General features: G+C 44.2%; 1 protein-coding gene across 1 annotated transcript in view; it reads right to left on the bottom strand.

The window, feature by feature from the left end:
• The window catches only part of UBE3C (ubiquitin protein ligase E3C), a 2,658,557-nt gene that overhangs the window by 855,404 nt on the left and 1,789,973 nt on the right, over positions 1-13,180 (bottom strand). The window lies entirely within an intron of this gene.

Raw genomic sequence — 13,180 nt, 5'->3', positions numbered from 1 at the left:
TTTTTTTGTTTTGACTTTGTCCGGGTTTTGGATGAGCGTTTCTACACTTATCTCATGGCGTACCATTATATTGGTGCAGTTGTCTCTAAAAGAGACGTTCGAACCCTTAGTTGATTGTTCAATATTTTTCCCCATGAACATATATATGGAGAACTCTCATCTAATGTCCGAAGTTTCCGAAACAGCACCTGTTTTTTATGTGAACTGCGCACTTTAAGGAACTTAAGCCTAACGAAAAGTGTACTATGATGATGGGAACACAGTTTGGAAGACCCAAGGCTTTTTGCCAGATCAATCCCTCCAATTTACTCAGGTCTAGTCATTCGTTTGCTACTCCTGTCTCCAAACCATACAGGAGGGCTGGTGCTACCCTTGCTCTTATAGAATGTTATCAAGGGGGCGATGCTAAACCGGCAATATTTCATTTTTTAGTGGTTCATTTGGGCTACCAGTTGTATTCCTCTGGCCCAGAGGACTTCTCTCCGGATCTTTAAATCATTAGGCCTAACTAGGATTATGCCCAGATATTTTGTAGATTGTGACACCTTTAATGCTGTGAGGCCTAGCCGCCAAGTACATTTTGAGTGCTTTTTCCCCACACCATCGAAAGACAGGACTATCGCTTTGGAGGAATTGGTTGTTAATAATTTTCTAGCCACAAAATTGTCAAATTTACTAAGAAGTTTCTGTAGCCCCACCGGTGTCCTGTCCAGAAGGATGACATCATCTGCATATATGACCCAAGAGCAGGGATCACCCTCAATCCCCGGGGCAACTAGTCCAGTGCAACTCAAATAGTCCCCAAAGTATAGATTAAATAAGCATGCTGCAAGGGCACAACCCTGTCCTACTCCACGGGCTGTCTTAATTGGGTTGGTCACATCACCCTTGTTGTTCAATCTTACGCTTACTGTGGAATTAGTATGTAGTTTGATGAGAATATCCAATAGATCTATGAGGATACCTCACTCCAATAGTTTCGCCCATAATCTCCCTTCGACAACCATGTCAAAGGCTTAGGACAAATCTACACAGGCTAAGTAGACAGGGTCCTTCCCTTTATAACAAGACAGATCAATCAGGGACTGGATCAGCAATCCACTTGCGTCGGTTCCAATTGACTTTTTAAAGCTTTTCTGAAATTTGGAGATTCTCCCTGTGAGACAGATCCAGTCTTCAAACTTTTTCAGGACACATTTATCAAAAATTTTGCTTTCAGCATTTAAAATTGCTATGGGGCGATAACGTACGGGGTCCACACGGCGGCCTTTTTAAAAAACAGGAATAATAATGGATGTCTCCCATGATTTTGGAAAGGTTTTCTCTTTCAAAATGACTTGAAACAAGGTATGCAGCATAGCCGCCCAGAGACCTGAATCATGTTTCATAATGGCATTACAAAGGTTGTTGGAACCGGGAGCTCGGGAGATTGAGCCATCTTTTATTAATGAGGAAAGTGTTGCAAGGGAAATATCTAATTCCCATATTCCCCTATATCTAAAGTTGCACACTGCATCTTGCGTTTTTTTTAAATAAGTCAGCAAAATATAGTTCCCAAGTCACCTCTGGAATTGGGTTTGTAATTTCTTGGACAATGGCTCCAGATTGCTTGTTTACTATGGACCAGAAGTTACAGCTAGATGGGTCCATGACTGTTTCAGCATCATTTCCTGTTGTTTCTGAGCTATGATATATTTGTAGTCTATGATCCAGTTCTTATAGCTCCGCTTCTCTAGCTTGGCCAACCTTTTTTGTGCTAAATCACTTAGCCCAAGTGATTTGATTTTCCTTAGCATCTTTCGCATGTAATTCTTCCTTGCCGGAAGTTCCCTGTTGAATCGATAAGGGCGTGTATACCCATACCCATATATCTTGGTTTTGAAAGGGGAGTTTTCAGCCATACCATTATCCAATAAGAGATGGAAGTTTTCAATGGTGAGAGTGCCTAATGTGTGAAGTAAGGTAGTTGTCGACCAAAAACAATTAATGTAATTGCTAAAGCAGTCAAGAATCCACAGGTTCCAGCCAAGCCTATTTTTGCCTGCATTCACTCCTAGGTTTTTGCAGAGAGGTTTCAATCAGGGTTGAACTAAGAGGTCAATGGTAGGGACCAAGATGTCATGGTCACTGTGGTCTTCGTGTATAATCTCAAAATAAATGGATTCTTTAAAAATTGCCTCTGAAGCTACAATATAGTCAATGCATGATGCACATTCCTCCCTATGCCAGGTAGGTGTTGGCGGGACATCCCCAGGAGTCTGATCATTTAAAGCAAGCAGCCCCCCAATCTTCCCAGAATTCAATCAATTTCCGACCATGTGGGCGTACTTGCTGTTGATATTCATTCAGTTTCACTTGCTCTGTGTCTGGTAATACATCTATGTCCAGACAGTAGGAATTGAGGTTGCCTACCAAAATCATTTCAGAGTCTGAATATTTCGATTAATACATTTCAATAATCGATTGCAGGGCTTGCAAACATGTGATCAACATTGAGTAGGCTGGGTTCCAATAGACATTCATTAATACAATGTGCCTAGAGTTGGGCACTGGATCAAATGTGATATCAACGGCAAGCAACCCTCGGATGGAGTCATCAAACAGGGTCCCTTCATGACCCAAACCATTTCTCAAAGCAATGCACAGGCCACCAGAGGGTCTACCTCCTTTAGGATTCAGGGCTCCCAGACCAATGGTTAAGTAGCCATCCCAAAGCCTGGGGGCTTGATGGCATTTGTTTCCTGCATACACACTATGTCATACATGAGTACGGATTTCAAAGAAGCTGAGTTAGACAGTAGTTTGCAGAACTCTCTTATGTACCATGAGGCTAATGTGAGTTTTTGACAAGGAGGGGTGTCAAACTTCTTTGAATGTCCTAGCAAGCTTCCTGAGAGATCATCTGCTGCAGTCCTTTCATAAATCCAATTAGCAAGGTCATTATGGCCTTCAGGCAGGTTACCAGATTGGTCGATTCTTCGTGAGTGGATACGGGGACCGACTCCAGTAAGCGGGGCTATCGTTAGCCCCTCTATTGGTCCGAGACCAATGCCCTCCAGTCCACCCACCTTAGCTTAATTTCCCTAGTAGGTCTCTTTTCCAATTGTTCAAATAGAGACTCCTGTTCGGATTTGTACATGGAGTGATTTTGAATCCCAGATCTTCAAATGAGACACTCTCGTTTAACAACATACAATAAACAATCAGTGCTGGAACGTTTATCACTGCTATATTTAGTCTGTTATAGTCGGGCAGTTTCACTTGGGTAATATCTTTGGTGGAGATCAGGGATAGCGCTAAAATGTCCTTAAGCAACTTAAACATTACTATGATTTAATACCAAACCTGGACACAGACAATAGTCAAGAACAAATTCTAGTTTTAGGTAGGTTGACATAGTATCTTCAGTTTTGATTGACTTGTGGGTTGAAGGACCCTGAAGGGTGAAATTATATTCGGGTACAGTCTGAGTTCTTCCCAAAATAAGATTACATTGGGGATCACATGCGTGGTGTATTATGCTGCTAGGTCTAGTTTTCCATCAGGGACATTCGCTTGGACCTTCTGGAAACCATGCAGAAAGAGATGCTGCTGGTTAATTTCTTGCTTGATTTGTTCAAATTTCGAGGATATTTGCCTGGCAGTTGAGCTAAGAGAGGTCAACCTCCTTGATGGTTTGTCAGGAGATGTTAAGTCAATTTTGGCATAAGCCTTCTGCATAGTGATTTCCTTTTTCCCCTCTTTATTTGGGTACGCTTTGCAGTACCTGAGGCATCATTATTATCTGCTTGTAGGAGACTGATAGCATTAGTAATAGTAGAAGAATCACCTGGGGTTACATAGGGAGCTGATTGTAAGTCATCAGGTTGCAAAGGCATGTTTTTAGATGTGCAGGGTTTTGAGAGACTAGACACTTTCCCTTTCTTGGCTCCTATTGCCGCTTGTTCCGTTGAGTGCAGGGCATCTAAGAACTTCCGTGTGCCCTTCTGTGATTTCTTTAACTCGGTTCTAGTCTCACAGTTTTCATTTTTTTGGGGAAGATTACGTTTACTTTTTTTTCACACAGGCTTTTGCTAATTTCAACATTGCAGTCCCGGATAAGCCTTGTAAATTCAGAATAACTTCCCCCTCCAAAGGATTTTTTGTAGCAGTATCTGGATTTATCTGAGGGTTCGTGAGACTTTCGATGATTTTCATTTTATCCTGAACTGGAACGGGTAAATCTGTCATGCTTGCCTGGTCTTCTTGTAGTTTGGGGGAAGGAACTGCCGCTAAATGTGGTGCATTCTGCTGAAATAGAGGAATCTCTGTGTTTAATAGCTCTAATTTCCAATTCATTTCGTACAGACAGTCTGTTTGGGTTCTCACTTCTTCCCAAATGTTGTCGTAGAGGTTATCAAAGGAGCTTAACATCACATTCAGGGCCTAGACAGTCGGAGATGTCAGCCCTATTCCATCATCTACGTCTTTCAAAGTATAATGAAGCCGTGGATCAGATGTGCGAGGCGAGATGGTTTCAAACAAGGGGTGTCATGGTGCTCCTGGGACTGGGGACCCCATGGCTGAAGCGTCACAGATCTGCTGAATAACGCTTTGCCCACTTTCTGAATTGGGTTGGTCTCAGTGAGCGGAGCGGTTGGGAGCCGTGGACTTTTTAAAAAACAGTTTTACTGTTCCCATACTTTTATTTTAAAAAGAAACTGTTCCGGAATGGTTTTGTTATAAAATAAAAGTGTAGGAAGAAGTTGAAACTTGCACTAAAGTGTAATGCAAAGAGCATACCTTAAACAGCATGGGTGTTTGTTAGGGGTTTGGATTGCGCTTTTGAGGGGGCGTGGCAATGGAGCAGGGGCAGGCAGCAGGGAAGATAGTTCCACTACTTCTTTCGTACACTTCGACCACTGGTTGGTCTGCGTCAGCTGCATTTGTAACAATCATGCTTAAATCATGAACATGTGTATGATCGATGGAAGCAGTTGCCTGCATAGCCGAAAGGGCCTTGATTTCTGTACTTGCAGGAGTTGCAGGAAAGAAATCTGTAATGCGGGGACCGGCTATGGGCGAGGTGTGTAAGGCAGCATTCTTTCGTTTCAGGCGAATATATAATTTAGAAACCTTCGGTTGTTGGATTTTCAGAGGCTCTTCGGTGCCCCCCTTATTCCTCCAGCTGTCTGAATCAAGCTCATTGGGGCTCTGGAAGTTTCAAGCTGTACGAACGGAAAGGCATCAGTGCCTACTGTTAAAGGAAAATTCATTCCTACAATGTGTGTGAGGATGATGTCAAATATTTTCTGTTGCTATTTTATCAGCACAGGTAATTTCCTTCTCAGTCCCAAAGTCAGTTTTCTGACTTCTTAATCCCTGGCGGCTAGCCTGTAAAGGAGAAATAATTCTCAGTTAAATAAGTTTGTAAGCAGACTAGCCGTGGGATGCGGGTGGAGTGTGTTAGATCCAGCAAACAAGAAATGGTGGTTAGTTGGCGCTAAAGACGTAACGGTGAGTTGGCAATGTTTATTCCCTCCGCTCGGCTCGTCTCCAAAGGCACTGATGTTTCCGTTATAGGCGGCTGACTGTAGAGCAGCTTCCTAGAACACCCTCAGGCCCCAGACGGCAGGCTCAGAGGAGAACGTAAAAGTGCCGCTCACCAGCTCCCCAAAACCCCAAACACCAGAAACACACTGCACACACCGCACGCTCCGCGTGTGCAAGGGCTTATGAGTCTGCCTCCTGGCAGGCACAAGAATCAGCACTGTAGAAAGACTTTCACCAACGTTTTACAGAGAGAAAGGATGACAGCCAAGTACCAAGTAGTTCCAGAAACACACTGCGCAGAGGATTGATACTGTTACGTGGGGATGCATTTCAACATATCACAAATCCTCTGAACATTTTACTAAAATAAAAATATTTGTTAGCTTATTTATTGAAGCAAGTTATATATATATATAAAAAAAATGTATATCTTATTTTCATCAAAATTTTATAAAATGTCATACTTTGTCTAATACTAACTTGTCAGGTCAGTTTCTATTCATCACATTATAAACCTGGCTTAAACTCAGAGAGGTATTCCCATGTTGGACCAATATTCTGAATCGAGAAAGAGCAGAATCAACAAACAGTGAACGAAACAGCACAAGTTACTCACCAAAGGGACTACTATACTATTAGTCAATTACCTCATTTCCTCCAAAGACATGGCATGTCTTCCCCAGGAAGGAGACAGTGCATAGTACACTGCAGCGGTCAATCAAAAATACCATTACCGCAACAGGGAACATGCATGCGCAGATTTCCTCCATGAGCCCTCCAACTCCCTCAGCGTCAGTCGTTTCCAAGCAACGAGTTGGTGGTAGATCTCTTTCTTCGGCTGAGGCCTCCCTCTGGCACAGCCTTCCTGTCTCTCTGAAACTTGAGGAGAACCATCTTCGGTACTGGACGCACCTCAAGAGCTTCCTATTTGCTTCTGCCTTCTCTCTTCCTCTCCCCTGCTGATTTCCTGTCTGATACTGCACTGGTCATCTGGCTACCCTCTGTTTTCAGGCCCAAGTCCCTGCCGCCCAGTTGCACACCTGCACTGCCTCCCTGGCAGCCCTTGCACTTTGGGTCTGTATCTGTAAGCCTACAGTCCCCCTACCTGCACTTTTGGACACTTGATGTCTGCACTTACGCTTGCACCTGCCACCAGCTGGCCGCACTTCTTGTTATCGTTTGATCCCATATACAGCACTGCCCGCCTCTGCTTTCCCCTGGCACTTTTCCCCTGCACTTGCGCGATCTCAATGTCACCTGGCCTAGTAAGATTGTTGTCTATGTCCTCTCAGTTTCCCCTCCCTTTCTGCGTCGCACCTTCAAACACTTGTGTATAGGCGCATTATAAATGCCATATCGCATCATCATATATCATAAAAAGGTTTGTCCTTGGTTCGAAACCTAATAACTAGCTGGCCCTATCACTAAACACACATTCTAACAACTAAAGTAAATGCTTGCTAGGTTTAGGATCTTGTAGCTTGACCCCCTGATCACTCAACAATTCTTGAAAAGAAATATTCTATGAAAAGAAATGTTCATCAGAGTTCTCTGTGTTTGACCTCTGCCAACAGTCTCTTGTACACAAGACACCCAGTTTTAGGACAGTTCTTGGAAACGCAATTCGTTCCTCAAGTCTTTTACCATGAACTGGTTTTCCTTTCAATTCTCCATAACCTTAGAAGTTACACTGAAGTAGAAAAAAAAGAGTTTTTTCTCATTCTCTCAAATATATATGGATATATCTCGACAGCTCTCTTTCCAGGGCAACTATGCCTCCTCTCAGGGGTTTAGTCACTATTTCTACTTGGTATAACTTTCTCCCTTTGACTTCCTGATCCACTTTGTTATCCGTGTCTTGACTTGGTCCCTGCAGATCTTTACTGGGCCCTGTAGTCCCTTTGTGAATACCTTGCATGGGAATTTCCTCAGGTGTACTCTCAGTCCCATCTGTATGTTCGACTTGGTTTCTATGCGGTTGGGGACTAGCACGCTCATAAGATTTGCCTTCCTTGCATATCCCTGGGTCTTGTATTTCTCTGTGTTCATTGCGTAGCTCGACCGGCCACCTCTCTTTCTCGCGCTCAAAGCTCCATGGTATTCTCTCCAAGGAGGGTTGGTGGCAACAGACAACATTGCGCCTTGCTGCTTTCTGTCATTTTCCAGTGGCAGCCTTCTCAGTGGCACCCTAGTACCTTGTGCTTTGGTTTCCTCCAGGGCAGCCTTCTCATGGGCTCACCAGTGCTTCCTTTGACCTTATCCGGCATCGGCCTTCTCGTGGGCTCGCCGGTGCTCTCTCTGGGTTTCTCAAGCTTCCTTGTGGGTTTGCAGGCATCTCTTTATCTTCCTTTGTTGGTGTCCCTATGGACACAAGCAGACATCTTAGTTTGGTCGGCACTCCTGGGCTCTGCATAGTTATATGGGCTGCTCGGCCACAACGTACACTCTGTGGTCCCACCTCCAGGCAGCGCTGGTTCTGCACATTAGCAGCCACGTCTGAGTGTTTCCTCCCCAGCTGATTGACTCCACGTCAGCTGGTCTCTTCTTCCTCCAGGTGAGGGTTGGAACGTCTTTATATGGGTCTCTGTAACAAGGAACGAAGTTCTGTGGATTACAGGATTGCAGAGTTGAGTTGGGGTCAGCATTAACTTTAGACAAAAAAAACAGGTGTTTATCACTTTGGCAACCTCTTCAGCTCCCAACTAGGCAAAGAACACAGGATTTGAGTGAGAACTTTAGAAACAGTGGGAGTCCTTGCCCACTGAGATCCCTCTTGCCCAAGCCTGTAGGGGGAGAGTCTTGCTTAGTGAGCTCACCTCCCTAGTCTCAATGGGGGTGGCTCCCCTTGGGGAGAAGGAAGGAATAGCCTGGATTTCTCACAGTAGATGCGAGTGCCGTAAAGAGGAAAGGAAACTAGAACATATTGCTCCGGTCTATTGAGAAGAGTTTCCCATCAATCACTTCTGAGGGACTCATGTGGCAAACTTCTGACACCTGGTATTGAATGCCATAACAAAATTCTGGTGTACCTCACACAATACAGCCAATCGACAGTGGACTGTTCCAGCTGCTCCATGACCACATCACCTGATGTTTGGCAGACATAAGTCTGAGGTATTGTGCTTTCCTTTACAAGTTTATTGACCTTGTGCCTCATTGTTTGTTTTTGTGCTACCTGTCTGAAATAGAAATTGTTTGTGGGAGAACTGCAGTAAAATGGCTTGAAAGTTGAGTACATTGCCCTCATCTCCAAAAAGTTGAGATGCATATTTGTTTTCTATATCTGACCAAAGGCCTCTAGTTGACCGAGAACCTGAATGAGAACCATGGCCTTCGTGTGATGAATCTGTCAATCTACATCTCAAAATGGTCTTTGGGGCTTGCTCTTCATGTAATTTGAGGCTGTCGTCGACCACAACAGATCCTACTCCATTCTGGGTCTATCCTTAATGATTCTGTCCCTTTGCCATATTACTTGCACCTACATCAGCGGTAGGTCTTCTTGCAACCTCATGTTGGACTGCATAAAGAGTAGCAGAAGAATGCATTAAGACATTAGGCCCAGGAACACCTTAATTTGTGTGATTTTTGTTTTTGCCAGAGGGACGTTGGAAGTCGTGCCCGACACTTCTCATCTATGTGCAAAGAACATAGGAGCAGCCAGCTGATGGCTAGGCGAGGAGGAGATGCAGTATAACAGGCTTTGCAAATACTGTGGAGAGACTACCCATTCCCAACTCAAAGTGATTTAAATTATTTCATTTGTACATATAAAGATAGTCAGCCATGAAAAAGATATAAGAGTTTAGAAAAATATTTTCAATATTTCTAAACATTAACATTTTATATATTGGAGTTCAACAGAGCCTTGAAAGTGTGTATTTTCGTATATTAAGCATTTTGGTCTATTGACCTTCTCCAGAAGCATCTCTAGGCTGCCAAAATTCATACACAGAAGGAAAGGAAAAAGGACAGATATTTTAGAGACATTGAAGTATGATAAATACTAATTTCATGTGCAAGTCTTTTCAGCCAAAGAAAAAGCTTCCTCATAGTTTTTTAAAATAACCACATTTAGAAATGATCATAGCACGCCAGTACACCTTTTAAAAAGGTTATATATTAATAGATAAGAAAGCAGACACATTGGGATTTACATCAGAGGATGCCAATAGAATACTCAGTCTTATCAAAGATACTGGCCGCTAAGTGGTCTCCATTGCCAACAATGAAGATTTGGTTTGTCAACTGGAATTTGTAATCAGGAAAGAAATTAACCAGAAGCTTCACGCTTCAAGTCTAGCAGAGTGCCTTAAGGCAAAATGCAGTCCGAGGGGATTGAGAATTCCCCTTAAACCTGCCCTGCTTAAAAACAGCAAAGAATTTTTGCGAAAATGGCATATCATTCTCAACAAATGTTCATCAAGTAATCAAGGATTTCAAAGGGAATTTGTCATAAGGTTTATCAGGCTCTGAACTTGAAAGAATTTGAGAAAATGTTAACCTAAAGCTGGCCGCCCAAAAAACTATCTCGAATGAAAGACTAGTAGGGACACTCGGGATTAAAAAGAAACATAATCTACACATGGCAGGAAGTGTATGGGATAAAACCTACCAGACAAGAAACACACTTTCAGAGATCAGTCAGAACACCAGGCTCTCAAGAAGGTCACAGTAAAAGTGAACCATCTTCCGGAAGCAGTTCTGATCCTGATAACTTAATTACACCAACTACAGACACTGACACAAGACCTAGAGAAACCAGAAACCAAGATCCTCCAGCTGGAGCTTTTTTAGAAAAAAACCCTCAAGACAAGGGAAGAGAAAGAAGACAGCTAAACTCAAACGTAACACAGAAAAAGAACTATGGCCTGATTCACAGAATGTTTTCCTATGGAATTGCGCCATTATAAAACTCTTCTGTGAATCAAGCCCCTAGTCTTTAACATATCCAGCTATAATCTTTATGAATTTGAACACCCTACTTTACAGAAAGTCCCATCCTTTAAATAAAGATGAATTATAACTAGGTGTAAAGACCAGATAGACTTGTTTAAATTTACTAAAAGCTCAGACTGAGACCTTTGATATGAATCGAGCAGAACAGGAGCCACCCTCCTTTACGTATTTCTGAGAATTTAGACTGAAAAGTAAATTTTGCCTGACTATTCCTAACAAAGCAAAAGACACATTTGAAACATCAGTGCTTAAAAATCTAATGAAATTCAACTACAAACTGTGGCCATAAAAATGTTACTCGAAACAAAATACAAGCTATAAGAGGTTTATTCCAGAATCTGTCTTATCACCATCAAACCCATGGACAAAGGGGGTTCAATAGTTATTATAGAAACAGAGAAATACAGTGAAAGGGTTAACTTACATCTACAGGACACACACACTAATTTACTATTGGACAATAACCTAAGAGAAACCATTAGAGATCTTATTAAGAACACTCTGAAAAGGGCCCACGAATGGGAATGGATCTCTGATAGAAAATGTCATTTCCTCACAAATTAACTCCCGATCATACCAGTCTTTTACGGATTTCCAAAAATCCATAAAGATCTACTCAACCCTACCCCTCCACTCCCTTGTGGCAGGAACAGGGGGTTGTTTGGAACCACTGGCTAAATGTGTAGATTCAATATTACAGCCTTTCATACAAGCGACAGATACCTTTTAAAAAGATACTGGGCACTTTCTGTTTAGGAAGAGACAGATAAACTCAAGAAAATTGCATATTATTGACCATAGATTATGTACATTTATATACATCCATCCCCCATAAAGATGGCTTACATGCCATCGAATGGCTACTACTCATACAAGACTCAGCATGAGCAGAAAAAGTTTTTGTTCCAGAGTTATTAAAGATAATTCTATACAGCAACTTATTTCATTTCGTTAATAAGTATCTTCACATTTTAGGAACCTCAATGGGGTCCGCAGCAGTTCATATTTATGTATGCGAAAATATTTGTGTATTTCTTTTAGACCAATTGCGTACTATTGAATGATGCATGTAACTATATGAGGAACATACCCTGGGCGATGGCCCAGTGCCATAACTCCTGCACCTCTTTGGAGAGTGCTGGGGATCTGGTGCCCCCCTGTTTCTTGATGTAAATCATTGTGGTGGTAATGTCTGTGAAGACCTGCACCCCCTTGCCCTTGAGGGATGGCAGGAACGATTTGAGGGCCCAAAACACAGCCCATAACTCCAGAACGTTGATGTGCAACGTCTTCTCCTCTGGCTGCCACAGACCTCTGGCGTGAATACTTCCGCTGGGGGCTCCCCATCCTACCAGGGAAGCGTCTGCCGTTACAGTCTCCTGGTGCGGTGGGGCCTGGAAATCCGCGCCTCTGGTCAGATGAGAGCGAACGCCCCACTACCTTATCACCCGACGGAACCCCTCGTCAAGCGCAATCTTGTCCTGGAAGCTTCCGGACACCTGAATCCAACGGGCGTCGAACTCCTGCAGTGGACGCATCCGTAACCTGCAGAGTTGGTTGAGATAAATGCATGATGACATCATGCCGAGCAGAGACTTGATGGCCCTCACCATGGCGATCTTCAGAGCGAGCACCCTTTGCACCTTGCCCAGGATGGCCGCCACTCTCTCCTCCGACAATGACGCTAGGCACAACACTGTGTTGAGCCGGGATCCCTGGAACAGCACGTCCTGCGATGGAGTCAAGCAGGACTTTGCATAATTCACTGAGAATGCCAGATCCGTCAGTAGGCGGACGGTCCTCGCTGTGTGGTCGGCGGTGATGCTCCTTGAGCTGGCCCGGATGAGCCAGTCGTCCAAGGAAGGGTAGAAGTGGATCCCCTGCAGTCGCAGATGGGCCTCCACCTGCGCCAGGCACTTGGTGAGGACTTTGGGTGCTGACTTCAATCCGAAGGGTAGGGGCTTGAATTGGTAATGCTTCCCCTGAACGACGAAGCACAGGAACTTGCGGGGTCCCTTGTGAATGGGGATGTGGAAGCAAGCATCCTCCAGGTCCAACGACGACAGAAAGTCTCTCTCTTCAAGCTATCCGGGCACATGTTGAAGGGTAACCATCCAGAACCTTTGAAACTTTATGTACTTGTTTAGTCGCCATAGGTCGAGAATGGGCCTCCAGCCCCCGGTCTTCTTTCACACTAGGAAGTACCTTGAATAAACTCTGGAGGCCTGGAGTCGCTTTGGAACCAGCTCCATCACCCCTTTCTTTAGCATGGCCCAAACCTCCAACAGTAGTTGAGGGACGTGGTTTTCCAGCTGGGTCATCAGTGGTATTTGGGGACACTTCCGTTGGAACTCTAGAGTATGTCCGTGGGCGAGAGCGTCCAGCACCCAACGGTAGGTGGAGATGGACTTCCACACGCTGATGAAGTTCGCCAGCTGGCCTTCCACCTGGGTTCACAAGTGGGGGGCCTGATGTCATGGCTGGTTCATTCTTGCTTGGAGGTCGATGGGCCCCTTTGGGGTCCTTGGCGATGACGGCGTCCTCCTCCGAAGGTCTTGGAGCGGCCCCTGTTGGTCTCTTGGGCTGAGGAGCAGGAGGGTTAGCAGTAAGAAGAGGAGACTCGGCCGTAACCCTTCGAAGAACGGGGAGACTTGCCTCCTGATCGCAAGGACAGCCGTTGCTGCTGTTG

The sequence above is a fragment of the Ambystoma mexicanum genome, chromosome 2q (genome assembly GCF_040938575.1).
Source record: "Ambystoma mexicanum isolate Mex_15411 chromosome 2q, UKY_AmexF1_1, whole genome shotgun sequence".
Classification (NCBI taxonomy): Eukaryota; Metazoa; Chordata; class Amphibia; order Caudata; family Ambystomatidae; genus Ambystoma; species Ambystoma mexicanum.
This window is presented reverse-complemented; position numbering and strand designations above follow the sequence as displayed.